Below are 17,385 nucleotides of genomic sequence, written 5' to 3' on the forward strand. Positions count from 1 at the left end.
ATCTCGGTAAGCCACTATCCTTCCTCTGTCGAACTCGGATACTTGATCAAAAGATGTTCGCTGTTGTCTACGAGGCATAACTGATCGTCTTGTGAAACAACCACAAGGTAAACACACGTGCCGAACGTACACCCGTCGAAATCGCCAAGCCTTAAATGGCGCTATGAGGTGGCGCCACAGGCGCGCGTGATGTGCGTCTGCGCTGAAATTCTAATCAGTTGCATATCTCATCGCTGCAAACCCATGGTGTAAATTTCACTTGATTCGGATGCTTCCTTCAGGGTGTTGCATTTACGGTGGCCAGCAGTGTATTAACAGTTGCACTGCCTCATTTGATTTGGACCCAACGATTTTCTTTTGCTTATGCATTGTCTGACAAATATAAAGAAGCACCTAAAAGAAATGTCAATGTCATGTGAACGTAGCTTCGTACATGCAATTACCGTCAGCATGCATGCAAATGATTAGGGCTGCAATTATCTCTGACAGGCAGAATGGCCACTAGTGTGCATTAGTGTTGTTGATGTTTAGTTCTGTTTTTAGGCCTGATAAGATACATAATGTTTGTCAACAACATCAGATGTTGACTGATTAGTGTGAAGGACACAGATATGCCACATACTCCTGTGAGACACGGTTATTAGCACCTGATAGAAACTGAAAGAGGCCTCACTGTGCGTCTCCATTTCATTGGCTGGTCAAATCGTGCAATACCCAGATTTTTGGAACATTTGGAAGTGACAGTGGCACCGCACGAGAATGTGAGGGTAGGCATACTGGTTCTCCAGCTTCCAATCCATCGTGTCTGACAACCGCAAGGCAGGATCACAGTACTGCTCACTAAGCGCATTGTAACGCTTCGACGTCTATGCCTGCCATCCGAGAACAACGAATGGACTCCCTAGAACGTTTTGTGACGTTCTGAATCATTGGTGAGAGACTAGCACCAATCAGACTAGGGAGTTAACATTCCCTGTGTAAGCTGGCCTTAACACGACAACACAGATGACTGCATTTGGGATGGTGTCACGACTGGGAAGAATGGACTGCTGATGAACAGTGTCGCATTGTGTTCAGCGGTTCCGCACTACTTCTGATGACTGTCGTTGACCAGTACGGCAGTGACCTGGGAAGAGAGTCCGTGCTCACAATGTTTTGGAGAGACAAGCAGTACTACTCGCGGTGTCAGGGTGCGGGAAATCGTCAGGTATGATTCCAGATCGTGGCTAGCTGTAGTTGAGGGAACTCTGATGTCACAGTGGTATGTCGTGGACATTCTGTGTCCTCATACCTCGTCTCTCACACAACCGGGGCAGTCGTAAGAGTGTACCAGCTGTAGCGGTCGCTGCAGACCTCATTCTCGAAGAGGCCTTGTGCTTACAGCGGTCTCGTGGTGAACTTGCGAAGAGCAGTGCTAGAAAGTGCAAGTAAAATTTCATGAATGCAAAGGAATTGTACAAATGATGATGATGATGATGATGATGATGTATGGTTTGTGGGGCGCTCAACTGCGCAGTTATCAGCGCCCATACAAATTCCCAACTTTTGCTCAGCCCAATCTCGCCACTTTCAGGAATGATGATGAAATGATGAGGACAGCACAAACACCCAATCACCTAGAGGCAGGCGACCCCACCGGGAATCGAACCCGGGACCCCGTGTGCTCGGGAAGTGAGAACACGACCGCGGAATTGTACAAATGAATTTTTACTTGCTCTGTTGTGCTAAGCAAGTTTGTCTCTGGTCTAATCACGGAATCGTTTAGCTGGCGAGAGAGCGTTACTGAGATGCTAAACAAATTCCACTGGCAGACGTTACAAGAGAGGCCTTGCGCATCACGGAGAGATTTACTATTGAAATTTAGGGACAGCACTTTTCAGGAGGAGTCGGACAACATATTACTTCCCCCAACATACATCTGGCGTATTGATCACCAGGAAAAAACTCGAGAAATTAGAGCCAATACAGAGGCTTACCGACAGTCATTCTTCCCACGCACTATTTGCCAGTGGAACAGAGTTGGAGGGATCTGATAGTGGTACCGAAAGTGCCCTCCGCCACACACTATTAGCTGGCTTGCGGAGTATGACGTAGATGTATGCAGGCTAACTATGTTTCATATTACAACACCAGCTTGTTCCGAGTACGTACACTGCCCGACAGAAAAGTGAAGCACCACGTGAGGAGGAAACGAAATGACACTTTTCTGGTTCAGGAGGTATGTGATGTTACTTTCAGTGTTTGCAAAATCGAGTTACATTTTCAAAGAACTCGGCAATACGAGCCTCCTTATCAGTAAGACGCTAGCTCCCTGTTGCCCAGATGCATGCACTGCTTCGGTTCAGTAGGTTGCCGTCAATCTGTTGTATGCTCTTCTGTGGCAAGCTAGCCAGTAACTGTTTTAAGTGGTCCATGATAGCGTGGTTACTAGTGCTGGGAAAAAGCTGGTCTCACACATTCTCTAGGGGATAAATCTGAATATCTTGCTGCCCAAGGGAGTACTCCTACATCTCTCACTCAGTTCATTCGTGTCTTTCCTCTGTATAGCTGTAAATGTCCTTCTTACACTATGTGATCAAAAGTAGCCGGACACCTGGCTGAAAACGACTTACATCTGTAATGCTGGCATTCAATATGGTGTTGGCCCACCCTTAGCCTTCATGACAACTTCCATTCTCGCAGGTATACGTTCAATCAGGTGCTGGAAGATTTCTAGGGAAATGGCAGCCAATTCTTCACGGAGTGCTGCACTGAGGAGAGGTATCGACTTGTGTCGGTGAGGCCTGGCACTAAGTCGGCATTCCAAAACATCCGAAAGGTGTTCTGTACGATTCAGGTCAGGACCGTGTGCAGGCCAGTCCATTACAGGGATGTTATTATCGTGTAACCACTCCGCCACAGGCCGTACATTATGAACATGTGCTCGATCGTGTTGAAAGATGCAATCGACATTCCCGAATTGATCTTCAACGGTGGCAAGCAGGAAGGTGCTTAAAACATCAATGTAGGCCTGTGCTGTGATAGTGGCACGCAAAACAACAAGGGGTCCAAGCCCCCTCCATGAAAAATACGACCACACCATATCACCATCGTCTCAGAATTTTACTGTTGGTACTACACTCGCTGTCAGCTGACGTTCACCGGGCATTCGTCATACCCACACCCTGCCATTGCCACATTGTGTACCGTGATTCGTCACTCCACACAATGTTTTTCCACTGTTAATCGTCCAATGTTTACGCTCCTTACACCAAGCGAGGCGTCGTTTGCCATTTACCGGCGTGACGTGCGGCTTATGAGCAGCCGCCCGACCATGGAATCCAAGTTTTCTCACCTCCTGCCCAACAGTCATAATACTTGCAATGGATCTTGATGCAGTTTGGAATTACTGTGTGATGGTCTGGATAGATGTGTGCCTATTACACATTACGACGCTCTTCAACTGTCGGCGTTCTCTGTCAGTCAACAGACGAGGTCGGCCTGTACGCTTTTGTGCTGTACGTGTCCCTTCACGTTTCCACTTCACTATCACATCGGAAACAGTGGACCTAGCGATGTTTAGGAGTGTGGAAATCTCGCGTACAGACGTATGACACAAGTGACACCCCATCACCTGGCCACGTTCGAAGTCCGTGAGTTCCGCGGAGCGCCCCATTCTGCTCTCTCACGATGTCTAATGACTACTGAGGTCGCTGATATGGAGTAACTGGCAGCAGGTGGCAGCACAATGCACTTAACATGAAAAACGTATGTTTTGGGGGTGTCCGGATACATTTGATCACGTAATGTTTCTGAAACAAGAAGCTAAACTGACTCTGTCTGCTGATGATACAAACATCATTATATTAATCAAGTGAAAGAAATTCAAACAGAAAATGATACAAATAATGTCTTTGGAGAAGTTTTTGATTGGTTTTCTGCGAATGGGCTAGTTCTGAACTTTTAAAAAACACAGTTCATTCACTTTTCTACTGCAAGGAGTACAGTTTCTTCAGTATAACACATCAACAGAAGCCAGTTGCCAGGGCAGGGCATACTAAGTTTTCAGGTGTACATATAGATGAGAATCTTAATTTGAAAATTCATATTTTGATTCTTTAAAGCGACTAGGTTCAGCAACTTTTTGAATAAGAATAATTGCTAATTTTGAGGATATAGAAATTAGCAAGTTAATTTAATTTGGATACTTTCACTCTCTGATGTCATATGGAATAATATTTTGGGGTAATTCAGCACTTAGGCAAAAAGTATTCACTGCTCAAAAGAAAGTGAGAATAATGTGTGGGGCTCCTACTCGCTCATCTTGTAGGCATTTCTTCAAAAGTTTAGGAATTCTTACAACAGCCTCACAGTACATTTACTCAGTAATGAAATTTGTTCTCAACAACATGGATCAGTTTAAAAACAACAGTGACATTCATGATTATAATACCAGAAGAAAGTAAGACTTACACTATCCTCTACCTAACCTATCTTTTGCACTCTTCGATAAATTACCACATGAAATATAGTGTCTGACAGACAGCATTAACAATTTTAAAAATAAACTGAAGTTATATGGCCTTGATAACTCCTCATATACCATAGATGAATTTTTGAATGGGAATAAAAAAATCTTTAGGTATAATATGTGTCTTTTGTGCCATTTAAGGGTTTGGGGTAGGTAACAAAAATTTTAAGCTTTTTTTATTTTTTTTAAACCTTCATTCATGTGTGCATTTTTTGTGCGCTTGACACGTTCCACATCATAATGGTTAACGTGGGATTGATCAATGGAACACCTGACTAATTAACTAAGTGTAAATTATGGGGTCGTTCTTAACACATACGAGGGTTGGAACTTAAATAGTGGCAACTACTTATTCACAAACGATACAAAAGAGTTACATGTTTGCACCTGTTCCTGCCCTTCAAGGTAGTCACCAGCGTTGTGTAGAACCTGTTGCAAGCCATGTGGAAGGCGTAGTATACCGTTAGCAGAGCCTGTTGTGTTGATGGTGCGAATGGAGCGGTCTAAAGTTATGGTGATTCTCGTGTATGACTGTGATGGTATTATCCAAACGCACAGCAGACTGTCAATGCACAGTATTACTGTTCATTTTTGGAGCATTACCTGCGACCAGCTTTGCGAAAGAAGCTGCGACACTTTCTGCGCAACCCATCCATCATTTTGCACAACATTGCGCGGGCGCATACAGCGCAAGCTGTGGCTGCTCTGTTTGGTCTATGGGACTGGGAAGTACTGTACCATCCTCCATACTCCCTGACTTAAGTCCTTGTGGCTTTGATTTGATTCCGAAGATGAAGGAACCACTTCATGCCATTCGCTTCAGAACTGTTCCAGAGATTCGACAGGCAGTAGACCGCTCCATTTGCAGCATCAACAGAACAGGCTCTGCTAACGGAATACTACGCCTTCCACATCACTGGCAACGCTGGTGACTACTTTGAAGGCCAGTAAGAGGTGCAAACATGTAACTCTTTTGTATGGGTTGTGAATAAATAGTTGCCACTATTTAAGTTGCAACCTTCATACTTCCAAACAGTACTACAGTGGAGTTATTCTTTTCTTGGCTACCGAAGAACAAACACAGGTAGAATCCATCGGAGAGTGAAGAATGTCTACGGGGTAGCACATCCGTTGAAGACAACCGTTGTGGGATGTTGCACCAAGTTCTGCGCCGGTCGCGATTCGACACAAGATGCGAATCGATTTGGATTGCAGCTCCATCCATTACGGACAACAACAAGCGGTTGGTTAATGATGCAATTAGGGCGAACCGGTGAATAAACATTCGTGCGCTTGCAGAAGAGCTCGACATTAGCTTCAGTAGTGTGCAACGCATTAGCTGGTAGGAGTCAGGCAGCCGTAAGATCTGCAGCCAGTCGACACTCTCGCCACTGAATGCTGTACAAACAACAATCCGGATGGCTGTTTGCCTGAAGTGGCTGATGCGTTTCTGTGTTGAAGGCAACACGTTCTTTCAGCACCTCGTTGCAGGCAACGAAATCGGGTGCCATCACTGGGAACTGGAGTCGAAAGCATTGATGTTGCTGTGGAGTCATTGCCCCCTTGTGGCAAGAAGTTCAAGAGCCAGCCATCTGCCAGAAAGGCGATGCTCGCCAGCCTCACCATCTTGTTCGATTCTCGGGACCCATTACTTATTGATTTCGAGGAACCTGGTGTCTCCATCTACATCTACATCTACATCTACATCCATACTCCGCAAGCCCACGTGACGGTGTGTGGCGGAGGTTACCTTGAGCACCTCTATCGGTTCTCCCTTCTATTCCAGTCTCGTATTGTTCGTGGAAAGAAAGATTGTCGGCATGCCTCTGCGTGGGCTCTAATCTCTCTGATTTTGTCCTCACGGTCTCTTCGCGAGATATACGTAGGAGGGAGCAATACACTGCTTTGACTCCTCGGTGAAGGTATGTTCTCGAAACTTCAACAAATGCCCGTACCGAGCTACTGAGCGTCTCTCCTGCAGAGTCTTCCACTGGAGTTTATCTATCATCTCCGTAACGCTTTCGCGATTACCAAATGATCCTGCAGCGAAGCGCGCTGCTCTCCGTTGGATCTTCTCTATCTCTTCTATCAACCCTATCTGGTACGGATCCCACACTGCTAAGCAGTATTCAAGCAGTGGGCGAACAAGTGTACTGTAACCTACTTCCTTTGTTTTCGGACTGCATTTCCTTAGGATTCTTCCAATGAATCTCAGTTTGGCATCTGCTTTACCGACGATCAACTTTATATGATCATTCCATTTTAAATCACTCCTAATGCCTACTCCCAGATAATTTATGGAATTAACTGCTTCCAGTTGCTGACCTGCTATATTGTAGCTAAATCATAAAGGATGTTTCTTTCTATGTATTCGCAGCACATTACACGTGTCTACATTGAGATTCAGTTGCCATTCCCTGCACCATGCGTCAATTCGTTGCAGATCCTCCTGCATTTCAGTACAATTTTCCATTGTTACAACCTCTCCATATAACACAGCATCATCCGCAAAAAGCCTCAGTGAACTTCCGGTGTTATGCACAAGGTCGTTTGTGTATATTGTGAACAGCAACGGTCCTACGACACTCCCCTGCGGCACACCTGAAATCACTCATAATTCGGAATACTTCTCTCCATTGAGAATGACATGCTGCATTCTGTTATCTAGGAACTCTTCAATCCAATCACACAATTGGTCTGATAGTCCATATGCTCTTACTTTGTTCATTAAACGACTGTGGCGAACTGTATCGAACACTTTGCGGAAGTCAAGAAACACGGTACCTACCTGGGAAACCGTGTCTGTGGCCCTCTGAGTCTCGTGGACGAATAGCGCGAGCTGGGTTTCACACGATCGGCTTTTCAAAACCCATGCTGATTCCTACAGAGTAGATTTCTAGTCATTATACTCGAACATAATACGTGTTCCAAAATTCTACAACTGATCGATGTTAGAGATATAGGTCTGTAGTTCTGCATATCTGTTCGACGTCCCTTCTTGAAAACGGGGATGGCCCGTGCCCTTTTCCAATCCTTTGGAACGCTACGCTCTTCTAGAGACCTACAGTACACCGCTGCAAGAGGGATGGGGGGGGGGGGGGGGGGAGGGGCAAGTTCCTTCGCGTACTCTGTGTAAAATCGAACTGGTATCCCATCAGGTCCAGCGGCCTTCCCTCTTTTGAGCGATTTTAATTGTTTCTCTATCCCTCTGTCGTCTATTTCGATATCTACCATTTTGTCATCCGTGCGACAATCTAGAGAGGGAACTACAGTGCAGTCTTCCTCTGTGAAACAGCTTTGGAAAAAGACATTTAGTATTTCGGCCTTTAGTCTGTCATCCTCTCTTTCAGTGCCATTTTGGTCACAGAGTGTCTGGACATTTTGTTTTGATCCACCTACCGGTTTGACATAAGACCAAAATTTCTTAGGATTTTCTGCCAAGTCAGTACATAGAACTTTACTTTCGAATTCATTGAACGCCTCTCGCATAGCCCTCCTCACACTACATTTCGCTTCGCGTAATTTTTGTTTGTCTGCAAGGCTTTGGCTATGTTTATGTTTGCTGTGAAGTTCCCTTTGCTTCTGCAGCAGTTTTCTAACTCGGTTGTTGTACCACGGTGGCTCTTTTCCATCACAGGGGAACGGTACTGCCTAAGGCCGACGGCACACGGACCGTGCATCCGAGCGTTGAGCGTGCCGAGATTCTGACGTCATAGCGTGCAATAGCACGCTCGGGAGTCTTTCCGAACGTGCAGAGCAATATCTGGCACGTGAGATATTCTGAGCGTGCGTCTGAGCTTTGACCAATCAGATGGCACAACGCTACCTACGTCACATACACGCCATCTCCTTTCAGCACAGAGCTGTGAGGCGCCATATCAGCATTCAGTTCAAGCCTACACGTATATATACCGTTTCTGAGCATCAGAAAATTGAAAATCACTCGTAAACCCGTTGTTAACTGTGTGGTTCGTTGCAATAAAATAATGAGAAACATCATATTCATGACAAAAGAATTATTGTGACTTGAGTATTATGAGCATATGCCATCTGAAGTCTGCGACACACCGAGGATCCATATAAAACACATTGTTCCTGGTACAATTCAATTAGTAACATAGCTACGATTAAAGCTTTTAGCATGTGGTAACAAATTACGATTGACTATAAACGATAGGTTGTCTTTTTAGCAAAGTGAGTAGCGTTGCGGATTATCAACATAATGTGCAATGTGTTGTGATTCGCGTCTCGCCATGTCTGGACATTTTTTCCTAACATTACCAGATATGTGGCGTGCCACAGGGGAGTGTTATGGGACCATTTTTTTTCACAATATATATAAATGACTTAGTGTCGGAAGTTCCATGTGGCTTTTCGCGGATGATGCTGTAGTATACAGAGAAGTTGCAGCATTAGGAAATTGCAGCGAAATGCAGGAGGGTCTGCAGCGGATAGGCACTTGGTGCAGGGAGTGGCAACTGACCCTTAACATAGACAAATGTAATGCATTGCGAATACATAGAAAGAAGGATCCTTTCTTGTATGATTATATGATAGCGGAATAAACACTGGTAGCAGTTACTTCCGTAAAATATCTGGGAGTATACGTATGGAACGATTTGAAATGGAATGATCATATAAAATTATTTGTTGATAAGGCGGGTGTCAGGTTGAGATTCATTGGGAGAGTCGTTAGAAAATGTAGTCCATCAATAAAGGAAGTGGCTTACAAAACACTCGTTCGACCTATTTTTGACTATTGCTCATCAGTGTGGGATCCGTACCAGGTCGGGTTGACAGAGGAGATAGAGAAGATCCAAAGAAGAGCGGCGCGTTTCGTCACAGGGCTATTTGGTAAGCGTGATAGCGTTACGGAGATGTTTAGCAAACTCAAGTGGCAGACTCTGCAAGAGAGTCGCTCTGCATCGCGGTGTAGCTTGCTGTCCAGGTTTGGAGAGGGTGCGTTTCTGGATGAGGTATCGAATATATTGCTCCCCCTACTTATACCTCCCGAAGAGATCACGAATGTAAAATTAGAGAGATTCGAGCGCGCACGGAGGCTTTCCGGCAGTCGTTCTTCCCGCCAGCCATACGCGACTGGAACAGGAAACGGAGGTAATGACAGTGGCACGTAAAGTGCCCTGCGCCCCACACCGTTGGGTGGCTTGCGGAGTATAAATGTAGATCTAGATGTAGATTCACGTTTTTAATAGGTTCTGATGCTTTATTATTAGTTTAATGTAAGTACATACTACAATATTTGATGTTATGTAAATGTAAGTTCACTTTCTTTCCGAGGAGTGAGTTTATTAAACTGGCGTAATCTGTAGGGGAGCTTGCGCTACTTGTATAAAGATATTTTGTTCCTTTTTCTTTTAAGTTTCGTAATTCACATGTTCTAAAGATTCTGCTGCTGTGCAGGAACAGAGGTCAAGTGAGAATGTGAGAATGATAAAATAATGTTTATCTTATGTGGAGAACTATTGCAAATTTGTGTCGCACTGTTTGCAATGGAATTTTTATAAGCCTGTGTCCTTATTGATTGGACATGGTACTTTCCCTTTTGCCTTAAAACATGTACATCGATATTCAAGTTTTTATTTGTGTGTATTACGTATAGAACAACGTGACTAGGATGTAGATAGTGGAGGAAATGTGCGTTTTAATAGAGATAATGTGGGTATTTTACGCATGCCCCGTTGAGTTAAAAAATGGTTCAAATGGCTCTGAGCACTAAGGGACTTAACTTTTGAGGTCATCAGTCCCCTAGCACTTAGAAGTACTTAAACCTAACTAATCTAAGGAGATCTAACACATCTATGCCCGAGGCAGGATTCGAACCTGCGACCGTAGCGGTTGCGCGGTTCCAGACTGTAGCGCCTAGAACCGCTCGGCCACTCCGGCCGACCCCGCGTTGAGTAAAAGGTGTAATTTACCAACTAGAAACATCCCAAAACTGGCGCTGGAGTGGGTTACGATCGCTTATACCACATTGGGGCCCACGTACCGTATGCACAAGTCGCATCGTTCCTGAGCGTTCAGCAGAACGTTGAACACAGCACGCTTAACGTTGACGTTCGACAGCACGGTCCGAGTGCTGACGGCTTAACGCTGGAGAAATTACGGCGTGGAGTTACGGCGAAACGTCCGGGAAAACTATGAGAGGAGATGCTGGCGCTTCCTGCTAACGCACGTCCCCACGTGGCAAGTCTCGTAACGCAGAAGTTACGCCAGCTCAATTGAGAAGCAATCGAGCACCTACCCTATAATCCCCATGCCTTGAAAACCGACTTGAACGGTCGACGATTCCTACTGGACGAATGTGTGCAGCGGACAGTAACGAACTTCTTCACGGAGCAGGACGAGGTGTCTTACGAAACGGGTATCTTCAACCTGTTGCCTCAGTAGGGTGATTGCCTCAACTCTCACGGCAATTCTGCGTGACTGACACACCAGTTCTGGCCTTTGAACGGAAACTTTCTGATCGCCCCTTACTCATGATTCATTATATGCATACAAAGCCACTAGCTGGCACTCAACCTCGTGGTGGGCAGTGATCATAATCTTTTGTCTTATCAGTGTATAAACTATTCATAGCACTGAAAGACCTGAGTCGAAACAAGGCCCCGGGAGTAGACAACATTTCATTAGAACTACTGACAGCATTGGGAGAGCCAGGCCTAACAAAACTCTTCCATCTGGTTAGCAAGATGTATGAGACAGGCGATATACCCTCACTCTTCAAGAAAAATTTATTAATTCCAATCCCAAAGAAAGTAGGCGTTGACAGATGTGAAAATTACCGAACTATCAGTTTAATACATCACGGCTGCAAAATACTAACGCGAATTCTTTACAGACGAATGGAAAAACTGGTAGAAGCCGACCTTGGGAAAGATCAGTTTGGATTCCGTAGAAATGTTGGAACACGTGAGGCAATACTGACACTACGACTTATCTTAGAAGGAATGTTAAGGAAAGGCAAACCTACGTTTCTAGCATTTGTAGACTTAGAGAAAGTTTTTGACAATGTTGACTGGAATACACTCTTTCAAATTCTAAAGGTGGCAGGGGTAAAATACAGGGAGCGAAAGGCTGTTTACAACTTGTACAGAAACCAGATGGCAGTTACAAGAGTCGAGGGGCATCAAAGGGAAGCAGTGGTTGGGAAGGGAGTGAGACAGGGTTGTAGCCTATCCCCGATGTTGTTCAATCTGTATATTGAGCAAGCAATAAAGGAAACAAAAGAAAAATTCGGAGTAGGTATTAAAACCAATGGAGAAGAAATAAAAACTTTGAGGTTCGCCGATGACATTGTAATTCTGTCAGAGACAACAAAGGAGCTGGAAGAGCAGCTGAACGGAATGGACAGTGTCTTGAAAGGAGGATATAAGATGAACATCAACAAAAGCAAAATGAGGATAATGGAATGCAGTCGAATTAAGTCGGGCGATGCTGAGGGAATTAGATTAGGAAATGAGACAGTTAAAGTAGTAAAGGAGTTTTGCTATTTGGGGAGCAAAATAACTGATGATGGTCGAAGTAGAGAGGATATAAAATGTAGACTGGCAATGGCAAGGAAAGCGTTTCTGAAGAAGAAAAATTTGTTAACATCGAGTATAGATTTAAATGTCAGGAAGTCGTTTCTGAAGGTATTTGTTTAGAGTGTAGTGATAGTTTAGACAAGAAGAGAATAGAAGGTTTCGAAATGTGGTGCTACAGAAAAATGCTATAGATTAGATGGGTAGATCACGTAACTAATGAGGAGGTACTGAATAGGATTGGGGAGAAGAGAAATTTGCGGCACAACTTGACTAGAAGAAGGGACCGGTTGGTAGGACATGTTCTGAGACATCGAGGGATCACCAATTTAGTATTGGAGGGCAGCGTGGAGGGTAAAAATCGAAGAGGGAGGCCAAGAGATGAATACACTAAGCAGATTCAGAAGGATGTAGGTTGCAGTAGGTACTGGGAGATGAAGAAGCTTGCACAGGATAGAGTAGCATGGAGACCTGCATCAAACCAGTCTCTGAACTGAAGACCACAACTACAAAACAAAGTATTCACGTACTGGTAACGTAATTTGATTACATCTACATCCATGTGATTACTCTGCTATTCACAATAAAGTGCCTGGCAGAGGGTTCAATGAACCACTTTCAAGCTCTCTACCGTTCCACTCTAGAACGACGCGTGGGAAAAACGAGCTCTTAAATCTTTCTGTGCGAGCCCTGATTTCTCTTATTTTCTCGTGATGATTATTTCTCCCTACGCAGGTGGGTGCGAACAGATTTTTTTTCGCAATCGGAGGAGAAAACTGGTGATTGAAATTTTATGAGAAGATCCCGTCGCAACGAAAAACGCCTTTGTTTTAATGATTACCACTCCAGTTCACGTAACATGTCTGTGGCACTATCTACCCTATTTCTCGACGATGCAAAACGAGCTGCCCTTCTTTGTACTTTTTCGATGTCAGCCGTCAGTCCCACCTGATGTGGATCCCACACCGCACAGCAATACTCCAGAATAGGGCGGACAAGCGTGGTGTTAGCAGTCTCTTTAGTAGACCTGTTGCACCTTCTAAGTGTTCTGCCAATGAATGGCAGTCTTTGGTTTGCTCTACCCACAACATTATCTATTCGATCGTTCAAATTTAGATTATTTGCAATTGTAATACCTAAGCATTTAGTTGAATTTACAGCCATCAGATTTGTATGACTTATCGTGTAATCGAAATTTAGCAGATTTCTTTTAGTACTCACGTGAATAACTTCACACTTTTCTTTATTCAGAGTAAATTGCCACTTTTCGCATCATACAGATATCTATTCTAAAACATTTTGTAATTGGTTTTGGTCATGTGATGACTTTACAAGACGGTAAATGACAGCATCATCTGTAAACAATCTAAGAAGGCTACTCTAACTGTCTTCTTTGTCGTTAATATACAGTAGATCAGGAACAATAGAGGACCTATAACACTTCCTTGGGGACCGCCGGATATTATTTCTGTTTTACTCGATGAGGTTCCGTCTGTTACTACTAACTGTGGCCTTTCTGACAGGAAATCACGAATCCAGTCGCACAACTGAGGTGATATTCCATGGGCACGCAGTTTGGTTAGAACACGCTTGTGAGGAACTGTGTTGAAATGCTTCTGGAAATCTAAAAATATGGAATCAATTTAACATCCCCTGTCGATGGAACTCATTACTTCATGAGTATAAAGAGCTAGTTGTGCTCCAGAAGAACGATATTTTCTGAATCCGTGCTGGCTATGTGTCAATAAAGCGTTTTCTTCGAGGTAATTCATAATGTTCGGACACGGTATATGTCCCAAAATTCTACTGCAAATCGACGTTGGTGATATGGGTCTGTAGTTCAGCGGATTACTCCTATTTCCGTTTTTGGTTGTTGGTGTGACTTGAGCACTTTTCCAGTCCTTAGGTATGGATCTTTCTGTGAACGGGCCGTTGTATACAACTGGTAAATATGGAGCTATATTGTATCAGCATACTCTGAGAGGAACTTGACTGGCATACACAGCCGGTATTATGCAATCATGAAATTCTGAATATTAGTTCTGGACAGATGCTAAGTAGACCTACTTAATTTCAGGAAGCACACTGGGTCCCGGGTTCGATTCCCGGCAGGGTCAGAGATTTTCTCTGACTGGGAGTTGTGTGTCCTTCATCATCATTTCATCATCATTGACTCGCAAGTTGCCGAAGTGGCGCCAACTAAAAAGGACTTGCAATACGGCGGCCGAACTCCCCTGCATGGGGCCTCCCGGCCATCAATGCCATACGATCATTTCCATTTCATTTCACTACGTGAATACGAGGTCTGAAATGTGGTGTCATATTGCTCTGTAGAGTAGCCGAGGTCTAGGTCAGGTTGAAACGTGGCAGTTCGGCGGGAAGTAGGGCAAGTGGAATCGAAATTACAATGAAATGGACACCCTTACAGGGTCAACGGGGACAGATGAAAATGTGTACTCCGACCGGGACTCGAACCCGGGATCTCCTGCTCACATGGCAGACACTCTATCCATCTGAGCCACCGAGGGCACAGAGGATAGCGCGACTGCAGGGATTTATCTCTGGCACGCCTCCCGCGAAACCCACATTCTCAACGTATTGTCCCGCACTACATTCGTAGTGCCCCCGCCCATTATACTAAGATGGTTGGTTCAAATGGCTCTGAGCACTATGGGACTTAGCATCTACGGTCATCAGTCCCCTAGAACTTAGAACTACTTAAACCTAACTAACCTAAGGACATCACACAACACCCAGCCATCACGAGGCAGAGAAAATCTCTGACCCCGCCGGGAATCGAACCCGGGAACCCGGGCGTGGGAAGCGAAAACGCTAACTAAGATGGTATCTGTGTAGTTAAAGCTCACCGGTCACTTGACCATCTTCTTCTTCTTCTGTGCGAATGCACAAACAGTGCCCAAACTCTTACGGGAATCGGCAACGCGCCGCGAGTAATGAGTATAATGGGCGGGGGCACTACGAATGTAGTGCGGGACAATACGTTGAGAATGTGGCTTTCTCGGGAGGCGTGTCGGAGATAAATCCCTGCAGTCGCGCTATCCCCTGTGTCCTCGGTGGCTCAGATGGATAGAGCGTCTGCCATGTGAGCAGGAGATCCCGGGTTCGAGTCCCGGTCGGGGTACACATTTTCATCTGTCCCCGTTGACGTATGTCAACGCCCGTAAGCAACTAAGGGTGTTCATTTCATTGTAATTTCATTTTAACAGGCTGCTTGGTCACCGATGGTATCTGTTCTTTCGGAACCTCCCCATCGGACCCCCCTCAGATTTAGTTATAAGCTGGCACAGTGGATAGGCCTTGAAAAACTGAACACACATCAATCGAGAAAACAGGAAGAAGTTGTGTGGAACAGTCCGCCTTCGGCAGCGACACAGTGCGGACCGTGTTGCCTGTCGGCCGCGCTGTGGTGCGCGCGCCTGTTTGTTTACGCCGGAGCAGCTTCGCGTGTGCGGTGTTGTGAGTCTAGAACGAGATGGCACTCTCGTACAGAAAAAAGACTTTGAAGTTCAGTTTTGCGAACGCCTATACACGACCAAGGGCACACGAGATTGAACGTTTCTTAAGAGAAGAGGTAAACATCGATCCACAGGAAATCGTGGGAATCAATCTATCGATCGTTTCAAGCGTCGTCTATGTCAAGCTTGTTGACGAGGTTGCTTGCGAAAGATTTCTACAACGATCACCGAACGGGTATCGTTTCTGTCATGCCGACGGGAATGTTGGTGCGGTTACAGTCGATCACGCGGGAATGGGGATCTGCACTATACGAGTCTTCGAACTTCCGTTTGAGGTCCCGTCTGAATTTGTTACCGACGCCTACGGTACAGTTCTATCCCATGTGGCCGAAAAATGGACGAGTTTTACCACGTACCCCGTTTTAAATGGGGTTGGACAAATACGGATAGAACTGCGAAAGCACGTCCCCTCTTAATTGTACATAGGGGGTTGTCGAGCGATTATGATCTGTGATGGGCAACCTCGCACTTGCTCGGGGTGCGGGAAAGAAGGTCACGTCCGCTCGGAATGCCTCCAGCGACGTTTCGTGCAAACTCCACGGGATGACGTTCAGGCGTCACAACAGATGACTGTCTTAGCGCTGACCTTTGTGGAAGCCCTGGGAGGAGACGTGAGGGAGATTTCCGATGGGCACCAGCAGCTGCCCCCTATAGAGAACATGGACACCAACGGACTGGAACTCCGACCACCGGTTCCACCGCAGCAGACACAGGACACCACACAAGAGACGCAGCTGACGGCCGCTCCAGGCTCATCCGTGGTGGCTGCCAGTGCTTCCACCGAGAGCGTGACTGGCCAGGCCCAGAACGGAGGATACGCAACCCAAACAGCGGATGCGAAAGCAAGGCAACGGAAACAGCGTTCGCCGAAGAGAAGAAAGAAGCGTCGACTGACTTCTGCTGACGATAGCCATAGTCCCGAGGGGACAGTGGACGACAACGTCAGTATCGACCTGAGACCAGTGGATTCAACAGATACCGAGATGACGGTGCCGGAATTACGCAGCGACGATAACCTGAACTCTCCTTCTGGTGACCGGAAGGCAGAAGTGGAGATGACAACTGTCCAACATCAGAGCGGTGACAACGTTGCCTCCTATCCTTCGACCAGTTCCGGATATATGCTGGGGGACTGGGCGCAATAAATGGACCAACAGGAACAGAACGAAAATACGAACGCGACGATTGAGGATAGTCCTGGCCAGAGGCCGGGAGGGGTCGGGGAATGTTGACCAACTTAGTGTGTTGAGGAGCGCCGGGGGTGCAGATGGACGCTTAATGACACCGCCCTACAACTGATGAACACACGCCAGGCGTACCGCATTGCCACGATAAACATTAATGGCATTCGGACACCGCTTACAATTCAAATGCTGCAAGATATGTTACGCGCTGCGGACGTGGATATTGTACTCCTACAAGAAGTGCGTTTCACATCGCCGCCAGAGTTCTAGGCTACGAGGCACATTATTCAGTGCACGATGAAAGTGGATGCGGTGTGGCGATTCTCACCAGGGAAGGAATAGGTCTGGAGGACGTCGTGTCTCTCCCTTCGGCACGTGGCACAGCGATCACTGTCGACGGCGTTCGTTTCATCGATTTATACGCACCATCTGGCTCCAGAAAACGAAGAGAACGGGCGACCTTTTACACCGAAGAGATAGCACCGTTGTTCGCTGGACGCTATGATAACTACATAGTGGGCGGCGACTTTAATTGTGTCATCGACAAAAAGGACCAAGTACCTCATTATGTGCCATGCATGGAACTGCGTGCGTTGATAACCGAAATGGCGCTT

The 17,385-nt window shown here is 45.8% G+C and overlaps 1 protein-coding gene and 1 non-coding gene across 2 annotated transcripts in view; one reads left to right on the forward strand and one right to left on the reverse strand.

The window, feature by feature from the left end:
- The window catches only part of LOC124718745 (suppressor protein SRP40), a 202,056-nt gene that overhangs the window by 15,287 nt on the left and 169,384 nt on the right, over positions 1-17,385 (reverse strand). The gene's annotated exons all lie outside the window — the stretch shown is intronic.
- On the forward strand, positions 15,120-15,193 carry Trnat-ugu. The gene has a single exon. It is a non-coding gene; the product is annotated as a tRNA-Thr (tRNA).

The sequence above is a fragment of the Schistocerca piceifrons genome, chromosome 10, assembly GCF_021461385.2.
Source record: "Schistocerca piceifrons isolate TAMUIC-IGC-003096 chromosome 10, iqSchPice1.1, whole genome shotgun sequence".
NCBI lineage: Eukaryota > Metazoa > Arthropoda > Insecta > Orthoptera > Acrididae > Schistocerca > Schistocerca piceifrons.